Genomic DNA, 13,151 nt, shown 5'->3' with positions numbered 1-13,151 from the left:
GGTGAAATTGCCCAAGGTCTCTCAAAACTTCCACAAGTTCTCTTTGTGTTAAATGTGGTTGCAGCCTTACCTCAGCATGCAGACAGTCCTTGTTTCTCTGGAATTTAAATCTAATGAAAACATGAGTAAATACACAAATATTCCTATAATTGATATATATGCATGCATGTGTGTGTACACATAAACTCACTTGTTTAATTTGCTTTAGGAACTGTTTGTTCACTCTCACTTCTAGGATAAAGATAGGATATAAAAAACTAATTTTCTGAGATCAAAATTTCTCCCTATTTTCTAACCTGTTGCATTTTTGCCTTTTCCCAAATAATTTTCCTCACTCCCTAAATTTCATGCTTTGTTCCGTACATTCCTCCTCTTTCCAGTTACTCCTCTGACCGTTCTCTCCTTGGTTGTGTATTTTACACAGTTTCTTTTGAAGTCAGTGGCAAATCTCTTATTGATTTCAGCATGAGAAAGATCAGCTTTCACTCCTTTGCTTCTCTCCATTTTGCTATCTCTAATAGCTGGTAGCAAAATCCCACTGACAGTGGCTCTGATCTCTGAAGTGCTGGTACACCATGCTTTTGAGTTTTGATCCCAGTCAGATCACTTTCTGACAGCCAGAACTGTATCAAAATAGAAGCACTACTGTGCTGGAGGAAAAAAACAAAGCAAAACAGAACTGGGATTATGAGCTATGTTTTATTATTTTCAGCTAGTCCTGAGTGTTAAGATTTCTTGTGTCATGTGATTTACTTTTCAACTACTTTACCTGCTTCAGTGATCATGTTCATGCTATTATTAATTCCTTACTGAGCGCAGTAAGGGAAGCTGAAAAGAAAGCATAGCAAGACAGAAAGCAGTACTTAACTCCTGGAATTCCTTCACTATCTAGCTCAGTAAAAGATAGATGAAGATTTTGGGGATATTTTTATTGATATGACTTATATCAATAGAAGGTCTATTAAAGCAAACACTGTTAGTTGCAATGATTTGTTTTCATGTCTCACAATAACAAGGGCAAATGGCATGGTACCCTGTTCTCATGTTGTCCTTGATACCTGTCTGAACTTGCTCTGTAATCTATCACCAAGAGAACCTTTCTCAGGATTAAACATTTTACCTTAGCTGAAATATTGATGGGTAAGTTTTGTCAGGAACATGGGTCCTGCATGTCTTATGTTTAATCTGAAATTTGAATTTCTTGTATTTTCTTGTGTTTTCTTGTATTTCTGTATCTATATGTGTGTGTGCAGGCACACAAAAATCTACACATAGATATGCATGCACAAATGTAAGAGAGAAAGAGACCATGAACAAGTGCTACCGTGTGTGAGAACGCTTTTGTTATAAGGGAATGTAATGTGACATATTGTGACAATCCTGACACTTGAAATAGATAAAATTAATCTTGAAGGCATTATTTAATGTTTTCAAGTAGCAGGCAAGATTTCTTTCATGGTATTACTTTATGTTGTCTGAAATAAAAATTTATATTTAGGCTGAGAAAGTATGAACTTGCATGACTCCTAAAATCTTACTGTCAAGAGGAATCACTTATGATAACACTTGAAATCTTAAAACTGTATTTCCATAATCACATTGGATGAAAATTCCCATATCAATTCATCCCAGATACAACTGATCTATTACTGTGTTACTTTTCTGCATGGAAAAATTGTGAAGGAAAGCCAAAAATGAGATAATAAAAACAGTGAAATGAACAAAAAGAGAAGAGATTAATATTCCAATTAAGAATACAGACATAACTTTACAAAGGTAACAGTTGGGGGGCTTTGTGTTTGTCAACTTGGCATGCAAGACATCTGTATTGTTAAGAATGCTTAACATCTGTTCATTAAAAATCAAATTTTAGTATAACTTAAAATAAAATATCAAAAATGCTATTGAATGTAGTTAGTCTCCCCAAAATAACGTTTGTAAAATGATTCTGATTTCCTCTAAAGAGACAAATTTTTGATGTCAGAAAAAAACCCAACAATTTTAAATGGAAATTAATAATTTATTTGGATTCTTTTCCTCTTAAGATATCATATAAGTAAAACTTTTTTAAAATCTAAGAGAAAGAAAAATATAGACTAGTTTTAAAATACTTGACTTGGTTTTCAACATATTTGAAACAAAATTTTTGTAAGCATATCCACTCAGAATTTCTTGGTAATTCATAAGAAAAGCCTTTCATTGTATTGAATGCCATTTTGAAACTAACCCAACTGTCAGGTCTAATTACATACATATAATAAATTTTGAACAATCTGACCAATTTTGCAGACTCTGGAAAAAGGATAAAAGATTTCTAGACCTAAGTAAAACTTCAGAAGTCACAAAGACAAATTACCTAGAAATCATTTTTACTCTGACATATTAATGGCATTGTGCTAACCTCTCATTACAGAATATCAATCATACTGCATTAGGTTACTAGGTGCTCAGCATCATTTTCTGTTACAATTATCAACTGCTTCATTTGGGTTTTAATCATAAGGTAAAATTTTTATTTTTCTTTATATATTGCATATATATCATTGAAATTATGCTTGTTGACACAATATTATACTCTAATACATTGTATTAAAAGGGAGTTCCCTGATTGCAAAACCAATTAGAATATATTTTCTAGGGCATTTTTGTTTCATAATTGTATTTTAATTATATAATAGGCTTGGTGGCCAAAGGCCTTGTTGAAAATTTTATATAGACTGTAAAAATGTGTGACACAAAATTAACTTATATATTAAATAAATTTAGGAATACTTAAATAACATGCAATTTTTTTTTTTCTGAATGGATGTGTCTCATATACAGCCATGCATTGCTGTTTGATAACAATACCTAGAAAAAATATCAAACATTAAAAAAGCACATTTAAAATATATACTTGCACTAAAATATATTTGTTGAGCAATCGGTAACTAAGAAAAAATTGTTTATTTTTTTCAGTTCAAGGGACACTGACACTGGAGCTGTATCTGATGTCCTCAATTTAGTATAAATATAAGAACCATAGAAACTATTTGGAAGTTGAGATTCAATGAACTAATTTTTTTTTTAATGAACTAGTAGGTGAAGGTTATATTAAGTAGCAGGGAGAGTTATAATAAATCCTAATTTTCTTTTATTTGTGTTAAAAGTGAGAAAAAAAAATCCAGCGTCTAGGAAATCAGTAAGTTCAGCTGAAAGATGTTTACTCTAAGATCAAACTCGGACCGCTTTACCACCTTAAAATGGTTCATCTTTAGCAAAGAAACCTTTTATCTATGATTGCTTATTTTTAAAAGGGACTTTAATTCAAAAACAAACTGGAATTTGTCTAGTGAAGCAGAAAGATATTCAGAACAGCATATTAAATAAGCATCTCTTCTAGCTTTTTAATTAATAGAGTATAAAGCCAAGGCTGATAAATACTAACAATTTATGGACAGCTAGTTGCATCTTTGATCCTAATTGAATTCACTTACTTGTCAAACGATACATGAAAGAGTGGCTTTATCTTCAGATGACTTCATTATACATGGATTTTATGAGCTCTGATAATTTTGTCTTTTTCAAGACCCAGAAAGGAGGAAAAGGATCCAGTTCTTCTTCTTTTATGATCAAGAAAGTACAATTGCTCATTTATTGATTCTTCACCACATTCTGTCTTTAGGGGATATTGTCTTTACTGACAAAGTATTGGCTAAAAAGGTCTAGTAATTTCAAGAAAGCTTTGTTTGTGAATCCTCTGTAAGCTAACCCAAGACAGTTCCTTCATATGCTTACACTGTGTGCCAGTATTGGGAAATAGCTCTCTTAGGAAGAAATGGTTCAGCTTCTGGGTTCCTGTAACATCACTATTCATTGTTAGCCAAAAATATGTCTGCAAGGAGTGCTACTCCTTGTATAATTTCTGCTGCAGGTCGTTCCAGCTTCTCTGAATATTTTATCAAGGTCCTTATTATAATTCATTATCTTGAATTTCACATTATGAGGTGTGGGTAACATCACTGCAACTATATATATTCTTTGATAAAAAGATTTTATTACTCATTTATCTTTTTACTCTTTTTTTTAAATCATTGTTAAATAAATAGATTATAATTATTGTATTAGCAGCATATAAGATTAATATTTAAGAATCAAGAATATAGCTGAATCCTCTGGTGTTTTATAACTAAAAGTTGACCTGGTCCATTATGAAATTATTTACAGCATATTGCTTTTATTGCCTTTGTTCCTTCCACTACTTGTCATGCAATTCTACTTGATTTGCCTATAGGCAAGTTGTATATTCAATGTATGGCAATCTGTGTGTTTAAAAAAGATTCTATTTCAAGCAAAATATTTTTAATTTTAGGTAGCAACTTACTTCTTTTCTCTAAAGACACTTTCAACATCTGATTTTTTAGCATTCAGTTGGGATAAGTGAAGTAAAAACTTTTATGCTAAAACATACAGGAAAATAATTTTAATGAGAATGTAAAGAAAGAATCATTGCTCTGTATATGTGCCAATGAAGTGGAGTTTACATGCCACATTTTTGCAGTTTATCAGACTTTATAAATTCAGGGAGAGGTATCTGAATTAGTCTCTAATGCACTATGTATATTTTTTTAAAAAATTAATGCCTGAGGATTGCTTCTGTGCTACAGAAAAAATAGCTTTTAATAGCATTTTATGTCTGCTTGTGCTTTCAGAGATGGTGTACTCAGATATTCTCTTCAAGAATAAGGAGAAAACTTAGAAAAAGGGTGTCTAGGTTTTAAGAGGGAAAGTTTTGTTGGAGGGGTTGTGGGGCAGCCTCTGCTAGATGCCATGCTGGAGCAGTTCTTGGAGAACTATGGCCTGCGGGAGAGACCCATACAGGAGTGTCTGCTGAAGGACTGCATCCCACTGAAGGGACTCCACGTGGAGCAAGGCAGCAGAAGGGATGAACTGCCACAAACTGACCACAGCTCCCCACTCCCCCTTTTCCTCGGGAGCTCGTTGGTAAATGGTCACCATGCACCTGCATATAAATCAAGTACGTGGATCACAAACTCCTCCTGTAACAGTTTTCGAGATACACCACTGCAGACGGGCACTGCAGGAAAAGCCATCAGCTACAGATGTTGCCATTTTGGTAAGGTGAGGGAAAAAAAAAAAGGTAAAACATCCCAAAGTTCTAGGATAGTTAAGACTGTTCTGTAGAGTCTATGTTTTTGGAATAATGAACAGCTAAAAGTTTTGTTCTGTGACTTGTTACAGTCTAGGACAGTGGTGGAACTTTACTAAAACCCAATATAATTGGTTCTGTGTTCTGGAGGTGTTTCGATTTTCCTGGATTACTGCCATAATTAGGTAACTGAATGGAGTAAATAAGGTTTTTAGACTTCAGCTGTTTGAATGATTAATCTATACACCAGGTGACAGATGTTTTGGGGTTTTTAAGAGAATTTCTTTGGCCTCCTATTGATTTTGTCGTCAGAACTGAAAATTAACATAAGGCAACAGAAGTCAATTGATCAGTTCTTTACAATTAAGAGTAGCTGCTATTCATAGATGGGTTTTAGGAAATAATGCTGTTTGAATCTAAATGATATGACATATATTAGACTAATACACACAGTTGTAAAGACCCTAATGAGAGGTAATTAACCTTTTACTTATATCCCTGAAGCTCTACTAAAACCACTCTTATTCACTTACTGTCTCTGAAGAGGTCATTTCACCAGGTTTCAGCTCAAAAATATTCATAGCATGAAAACAATGGCTGAAAGCTAATATAATATATTGAGTGAGATTCTTCTCAAAGATCAAGAAGTGAAATCTATCAAGGGCAGGTTGGATGGAGCCCTGAGGAGTCTGGTTTACTGGAAGGTTTCCCTGCTCATGGCAAGGAGTGGAACTCAATGACCATGAATGTCCCTTCCAACCAAAATATCCTGTGATTCTGTGACAAGTGGGCATGCACTTATGAGAAAAAAAAGCTATTATAGGTAAATCTAAATGAAGTAAAATTTATTTACAGCTTATTTTTGGTAATTTTTCCATATCAGGACAAGCTCAGCTACTACTCATAACTTCTGTAAAAGATCACCTCTACATGACTGTATTGTGCTACTGGTTATAGGGCATGTCTCTTGGATCTTTTAAATTGTGATATAAAACCATTCTGCAGACTGATGAACTGAGAGGATACCACCCACACTCGATGTCTAATTATCCTTTGTTTGGATGAAATTGGTGTAAGGATATTATTACTTATTTCTAGAGGTATAACTAAAACTGACTTGTAGTGGATTCAAAATTTAAACGGAAGGTATATTTGATATATGATTACATGAAGTTTTGCTTCTTAAATGGAGGCGATATAAAATGATGGCAGGTACAATTCCACACTTTCTACTCTTCTCTCAGTTCTCTTTGAATCAGCAGAAGGTTTTTTCCTCTAATCATTTAGGAGAATATGAAATTTTTAGTATTCAAATAGAAACAAGAAAGCATTTGTTCTTTTTTTTTTTGGCCTAGAATCCAAGGTCATCAAAATACATTACACTGTAGACCTAAAGACATCTGATCTGAAGATAATAAGATACTCCTGTTGAAAGCACATTTGACTGTAGCCCCAGAGATGAAAGGCAAATGACTAATCATCTCAGTTCTTTGCCTGAGTTTATTTCTTTTTTTTTTTTAAATATTAGAAGAGAATATGCAGAGCACAAAAGCAATAGCAAGGATGAAGGTCAGTTAGAATATTGTTGTACCACCACTTATAAAGAAAACAGCTCCAATGTATTTTAAAAAATCAAAGAGGCTTTTATAGACTCACTAATAAAAGATGCCAAAGTGCTGTTAGTAGCAGATTTAAAGGGATTTTTGCTTGTGGTGATTAAACCCAGCAGGCATGCTTGTTTTACAAACAGAATCTAACTCCTTTTGTGTATAATTCTTGAAGACACATAATGCATTTTCTATCACAGACAAAGAAAGGCAAGAGCTTTAGTATCTTTCACGTAACAGATCAGATTTAGGAGATGGTTATAATGGAAGGTTTTTCATCTGACTGACCAAATCTATTAAAGTGATGCCCCAGCATGCTGTTAGCTGATGTTCCTCTCCAGCTCTGAGACATTCCAATGGTAATCCTGAATTAAATTAGTACACACTGTAAAGTCTAAAACAAGAACAACAACAACAGCAAAGATGAAAAAAAAAGAATGGATTTTGAGGAAATAGGACTTAACTCAATCTTTCTTTTTACCACGTCTCTGCTGAACAGAGATATGTTAAGTAATGTTGACTTTCATATATTCACCTCAGAGATACAAGAGTACAGTCACTTTGCTGCTTAGTCTCTGGAAGGATATTAAATGCTATTACTGAAGAGCAATGCTCATAGCATGGAAGTCATAAAGAATAGTCTCAATAAATTAAGCAAACAGATACAATGGCTTTCAAAAAACAGTTCTCAAAAGTAGTTCTCCTGTGCTATTCTGATTTGTAATTTGCTGTACTGGCTTTCACCTTATATGATGCTTTTTGTGCTTGACTGCAGACCATATGTTTCATGTAAAATGTACGAATTACAGAGTGCTGTGTTTGCCTGTCAGGTTCTGCTTCTTCATGGACTTCTAACCAGAAGCATGTGTGGTACAACAGAAGCATATGTTTTATGTGAATAATTGCATTTCAAAACTATTTGAACGGTGTGTATAAAATCATGTCATTTAATTATTTAAAACATATGTTAAATAATCTAGCTCAAATTTTAATGGCAGATGTTGTATAACCTGCTTCTTGCAATTCACACATGTGCAGGTTTCAGTGTCCAGAGCAGGCACTCACGTCCACTGCAGTTCATTAATGTTTTAGATGCTGCACTTGTGCTAATCTGTTTCAGTGGCATATGTGTTCACTCAGTAGTTGTTTGGTGAAAGTAAATTAGATTGTTAATTCTGTTTCGGGATTCTACTCTTTTTTACTGCTGTGCATTAATTCTATTAACACACCCGTTCAGAAACTTTGTGCCAAGATGAATAACAAGAACAAATGAAAGATAGTTCTGCAGTTCATTAAATAGGTGATAAAAAAGGCAGACTGTGTGATAGGCAATAACAGTCAGACAGAAAGTAAACAAATAATGTTTATCTTGGCAGAGTACTAGCTGATACGGCAATCTTTATGCTGTCTTTCCAATTTATCATGATAAAATCTGTCATACAGATCTCAGAAAAATCAAGGCTGCATTTCCAGAACTTGTTAGACACAGAGAAGATACACTTATGATGTGCAAAATCTGTTGCTAGTCTCCATGCTTAGATACACTCTTATTGCTCCCAAGGTTCCCAGTAACTGTAAATGACAAGAAACAAGCCAACCGCCAGACCAACCCCCAGATCACATCAACCCAATGTTTAGGATGGGGTAGAATGCATGGTCTATGAACCAACCTTGTACATGCTGTATGCACATTCCCCGACAAATGACAGATGGCACACCCTGTACGGTTAAAAAATTCACAAGTTCCCATTACTCAGCTTTGAGCACATAATAAAGCCATGATTCCTGACCTAGTCAGGCAACTTCTGAGATGGGTAGAAGTGGTAGAGTCTCTATGAGCTGTGCTGGAAGGCTGGCCATGTTACATTTCATGTTTTGTAATGGGGGAAAAAGGGATGCATATTTTTTGCAGGAATTCAAGAACTTTAGTGAAACTTGAATCTTAAAAATCTAAAGAAACCATGACATTGATAACAGCTAGTTTGACACAGTGATGCTGGCATTCACAATCCAAAATATTCAATCAAGGCAAAATAAATATTAATATTAATGCAATTAATAACTATTGCACAAAATTTTCCTAGTGTATTGTTTTTCTTTCACATTACACTTACAGTTCAGATACACAATACTAGTACTACTCAAGAAGAAAGAATGAGGATATTACATCAAAGTGACAGCATCCCAAATTCTTCACCACATATATATGTGGTTTTGATGGTGGCATTTTCTTTTCCTTAGTCTGGGATTCACTTGGGACTACTTATGAGTATTTTCTAACACAACTTTACACCTTGCTTTTGCTATGTAAGTCTACAAGTCCATATTACAGTTTAACTTTCTATTTTTTTTTTAACACATATATTTTACATGTTAGGTACTAGCTCTTTGTTCATTTTGTTACCCTCAAAATAATTTTGTCCACATTTCTTATCTTTAACTGATTGCTGTTTATATTCCCAGTGCCATCCAATGCTGGCCTTTGCCTCTTCCATTATCATGCTATAGCTGCACTCCCTTGCACTGTCTCATTCATCTCCCCTTTCAAAGGGCAGCACTGTGCACCCTGGTTTATCAATCTATTTGTTTTAAAGACTAAATATGCATAAAATAAAGAACAGAAATATTTTAAAAGATCCTTTGAAAGTTTGGACTATTTAAATGTTAAAGTCATCAGCCCACCAAAAGTTCTGTTCTTATGCTCACACAGAACTTTAAAGCTAATGCCAGAAATGCTGGAAGTATTATATATAGCATAAATATTAAAGTATCAGTGCTATCCTATGTCAATTATTGATAGGTGTGTGGAATATTTTATGATCTTTATAGCTGTACAAGTTGAGATAGACAATCATGTTAATTAAATAATATCTTATGTGCATCCTCTGTACAGAAAAATAAAACAAATAGTAATGAATAACAGGTTTGTAATGTTCAGACAGTGAAGTGTTAGACACAAAAACAGGGTAAGTAAAATAATTGTATCCAAGTATTAGTCTTTTTTTTTTTTCTCGAATTAAAGAAATACCTCTTTTGCACCCTTGCTTCAAAACATATTGACAAAGGAGGAAAGAAAGGGTAGTCCCCACTCCAGTCCTGGGTGAAGTTAGTGTTTTTCCTGCAGCAGTGGAGATGTCATGCCGTGAGACACTGTGCTGTTGAGAGAAGCATATTGCCCTGCTGTAAGCAAGACAAATTGAAAAGCTACAGCCTAACCCAGTCCAGAAATTTGCTGGTCCATACATGCTTGTGAATGTGGTCAAAAATGAAATCACACAGGATAAAAATAAGAAATAGTACTTTAGAAGTGGATGATGAAGCAAGAAAACAGCAACAAGACCTATAAGAAGACAAAGAAAGAACTTGAAGTTGAAAGAAAAAAATAGTTTTGCTTTTGGAATACACATTGAAATGTAATGATGCAGACAGTAACAGCTGGTTCTGTGCAAATGCAGATTAACCTGGGTCCCTTGATATCTTCAAAACATGTGTAACAAAATTGAAGAGAAACTTGAAGGCCACTTTCTTTCTGGTTGGTATTCAGCTGTGCCTGAAATTAGGTCTGCTTGATAGGTAATAAATTCCTGCTGATGCCTGAAAACATTAAATAAAATATTGGTTTTAATGTAATTATTTCACATTTCTGTTTCTCAATAGTATTGCAGAAATGCTTACTGGTACACCACCTGCTACTTCCATTTTGACATGCTATCCATTAAACTTTGGTCCAAAAGGGCAAGGAGTTAGCATTTACTTCTGGGAAAGTAAGGAAGACAGGGGAAGTGCTAGAGAAACACACATTAACCAAGTTAATTTATCTCAAATGTTAGCAAGAACAAGATTATTTTTTCCCCTAGAGGAAAAAAACATCTCAATATAGTCATAATTGCAATAGTTTGGAAAGACCTTTCTTAAGCTCGTGCACATCACTGATGGCCATCTTCTGCAAGCTGCAGGTATTATGATGTATCTTGCAGGTAACTCACCTATGGAGAGCATGATTACTTGGCAAATACACAGAAATACACCTTTTCAATACACTTGATAAAATTAGGTTAGGAATTTTTGTAATTTTCAAGAGAAAAAGAAAGAAAAAAGTCCCTTTTCACAAGCTTGCAATCCTCTGTACAAAGGCTGAGAAGTACATTGCAGTGTTCCTTTGACCTTTTTAGGAATGAGCATTCATACCAATAACATAACAAGAAGTATTGCAAGAAACTATAAAGAAAAGTCAATATTATAATTGAAAGGGTAGAGGCTTAGCAGGGAGCCAATATCAGAGATGTAAGGTTTTAAATTATTAGTGCTAGAAGCATAGAAGTGACGCTGATCTGCAGTTGAACAGTACATTCCTCAGAATGTAATGGAAACAAGAGTGGACTGAAGGAAAATGAACATTCTGAACTAGTGTTTTTCCTGCATGTCACCTAACCCTCAAACCACTAAAAGCAATTATTTTATTTTTACCTCATCCTCTGTCACATAAGCTCAAAACCCAACACAGGCATGTTCCTACAAATGGCTGACAGAATTTATAATTTTAATCACCACTGGTTTCTGAAGCTGATCCTAGTACAAGAGCTGTTCTGAAATGACACACCAAATCACACATTGCATCATTTTTGTATCTACAAAATTACTCGGTAAATGTTGCATATTACAATAAATAGAAATTCCCATTTGAAAAATAATGCCTATAAACAATTAATTGTATTATTTTTGTGATTATATGCTGTGTAAATACTGTGTCTTTAGGTCATAAAGTAAAATGACATGGAAGGGAAGAACAGACATCAAATTGCTAAAGATTCTGAATTAGACCCATATTTCTCACAGAAAGATATCACAACAAACAAGATAGAGCCAAATAAATAATTTCAGATAATTTCTTTCATTTCTTCAGTAACTTTCCAGCCAAAAAGAATTAAAAATAAACAAAATAAAATAGAAAATATTTAAAATAATTTTAAAAAACAAAACACATGAGATTTAAAATCTGTAAGTAAATGTTGAACTTATCCTTGTACTTACTGGACTTAATAATTTTCCAGTTGATCAGAATTCAGCACTATGCTCAGAAAAGTATTGATAAAATACCTAATGTATCTGTTAAAAAACCTCATTTATCTATAAAACATGGGACTTGCTCTTTTTCAGAGTTACAAGTATTTTAACAAATAACATAATTGTGAACTGCATTGTTACTTGTGAAACATTTTCTATTCAGCTTTTAATGAATGACAGAAGTGTAAGGAACAAATGCAGAGCTGGCATGACAAGATGACATGGCATCAGTTCCCAGCCTGCAATTCATGTGAATAAGCATTGGGGTTTCTTTAATATCAAGATTACAGGATGTTTTTGATGAAATGAAACACTTGTAAATATAGATAGCTGTGTCTCTCAGCAATGCCTTTTCAGGACTGAATACTCACAACTCTTCTTTCAGTTATTCTCAGAGCTTTACATCAGTCTGTCAAGATTTCTTTTTGCTACTCTCACAAGGGGGTTTGGAGAATTTTGGGATGCATGCTTTTGCCAGTGCATAGAGCTATATATTCTATACCTGGCTATTGTACCTCTTAAGTAAAGAGTGTTCACTTTCACACATGAAAAATATTTTCAATATACTGACAGTGGGCCATTGTGTTTGAGTGACAAGGTTTAGTAATGTGGGGCCACAAGGGATGACTTCTCTGGGAAGCTTCCCACATGTCTGACAGAGCCAGTGCCAGCTGGATCCAAGACTGACCTGCCACTGATCAAGGCTGAGTCCATCAGTAATAATGGTAGTGCTTCTGGAATAACAGATTTAACAAGGAGAGCAAAAAGCTCCTGCACAATTGCAACAACAAGGATAATCTCACTCAAGGAGTGAGATTATGTCAGAAGAACTCTGCAGACACCCAGGTCAGTGCAGAAGGAGAGGCAGGAGCTGCTCCAGGCACTGGAGCTGAGATTCCCCTGCAGCCTCTGGTGCAAACCATGGTGAGGCAGCTGTGCCCCTGAGCCCATGGAGGAACACAGGCATGCTGAGATCCACCTGCAGCCCTTGGAGGATTCCACACAAGAGCAAGTGGATTCCCAAAGGATTCTGTCACTCTAAGGGAAGGCCCTGCTGGAGCAGGCTCCTGACAGTAGCTGTGACCCCATGGAGAGAAAAGCCCATGGTGGAGCAGTTTGTGAAGAACTGCAACCCTTGTGAAGGACCCACACAGGAGAACTCTCAGAAGAAGTCTCCCATAAGAGGAACCCCACACTGGAGCAGGGGAAGAGTATGAGTAGTCCTACCCCTGAGGAGGAAGTGGCAGAAGCAATGGATGAAGAACAGAATGCAAGCCCTGTTCCAAGTCCCATTGCACTGTTCTGGAGAAGGAGCACAAGAAATTAGTAGT

The 13,151-nt window shown here is 35.0% G+C and overlaps 1 pseudogene; it reads left to right on the top strand.

Moving 5' to 3' along the window:
* The first annotated feature begins 4,809 nt into the window (after positions 1 to 4,809).
* The window catches only part of LOC136556096 (uncharacterized), a 60,548-nt pseudogene continuing 52,206 nt past the window's right edge, over positions 4,810 to 13,151 (top strand).

The sequence above is a fragment of the Molothrus aeneus genome, chromosome 4 (assembly GCF_037042795.1).
Source record: "Molothrus aeneus isolate 106 chromosome 4, BPBGC_Maene_1.0, whole genome shotgun sequence".
NCBI classification, from domain to species: domain Eukaryota; kingdom Metazoa; phylum Chordata; class Aves; order Passeriformes; family Icteridae; genus Molothrus; species Molothrus aeneus.
This window is presented reverse-complemented; position numbering and strand designations above follow the sequence as displayed.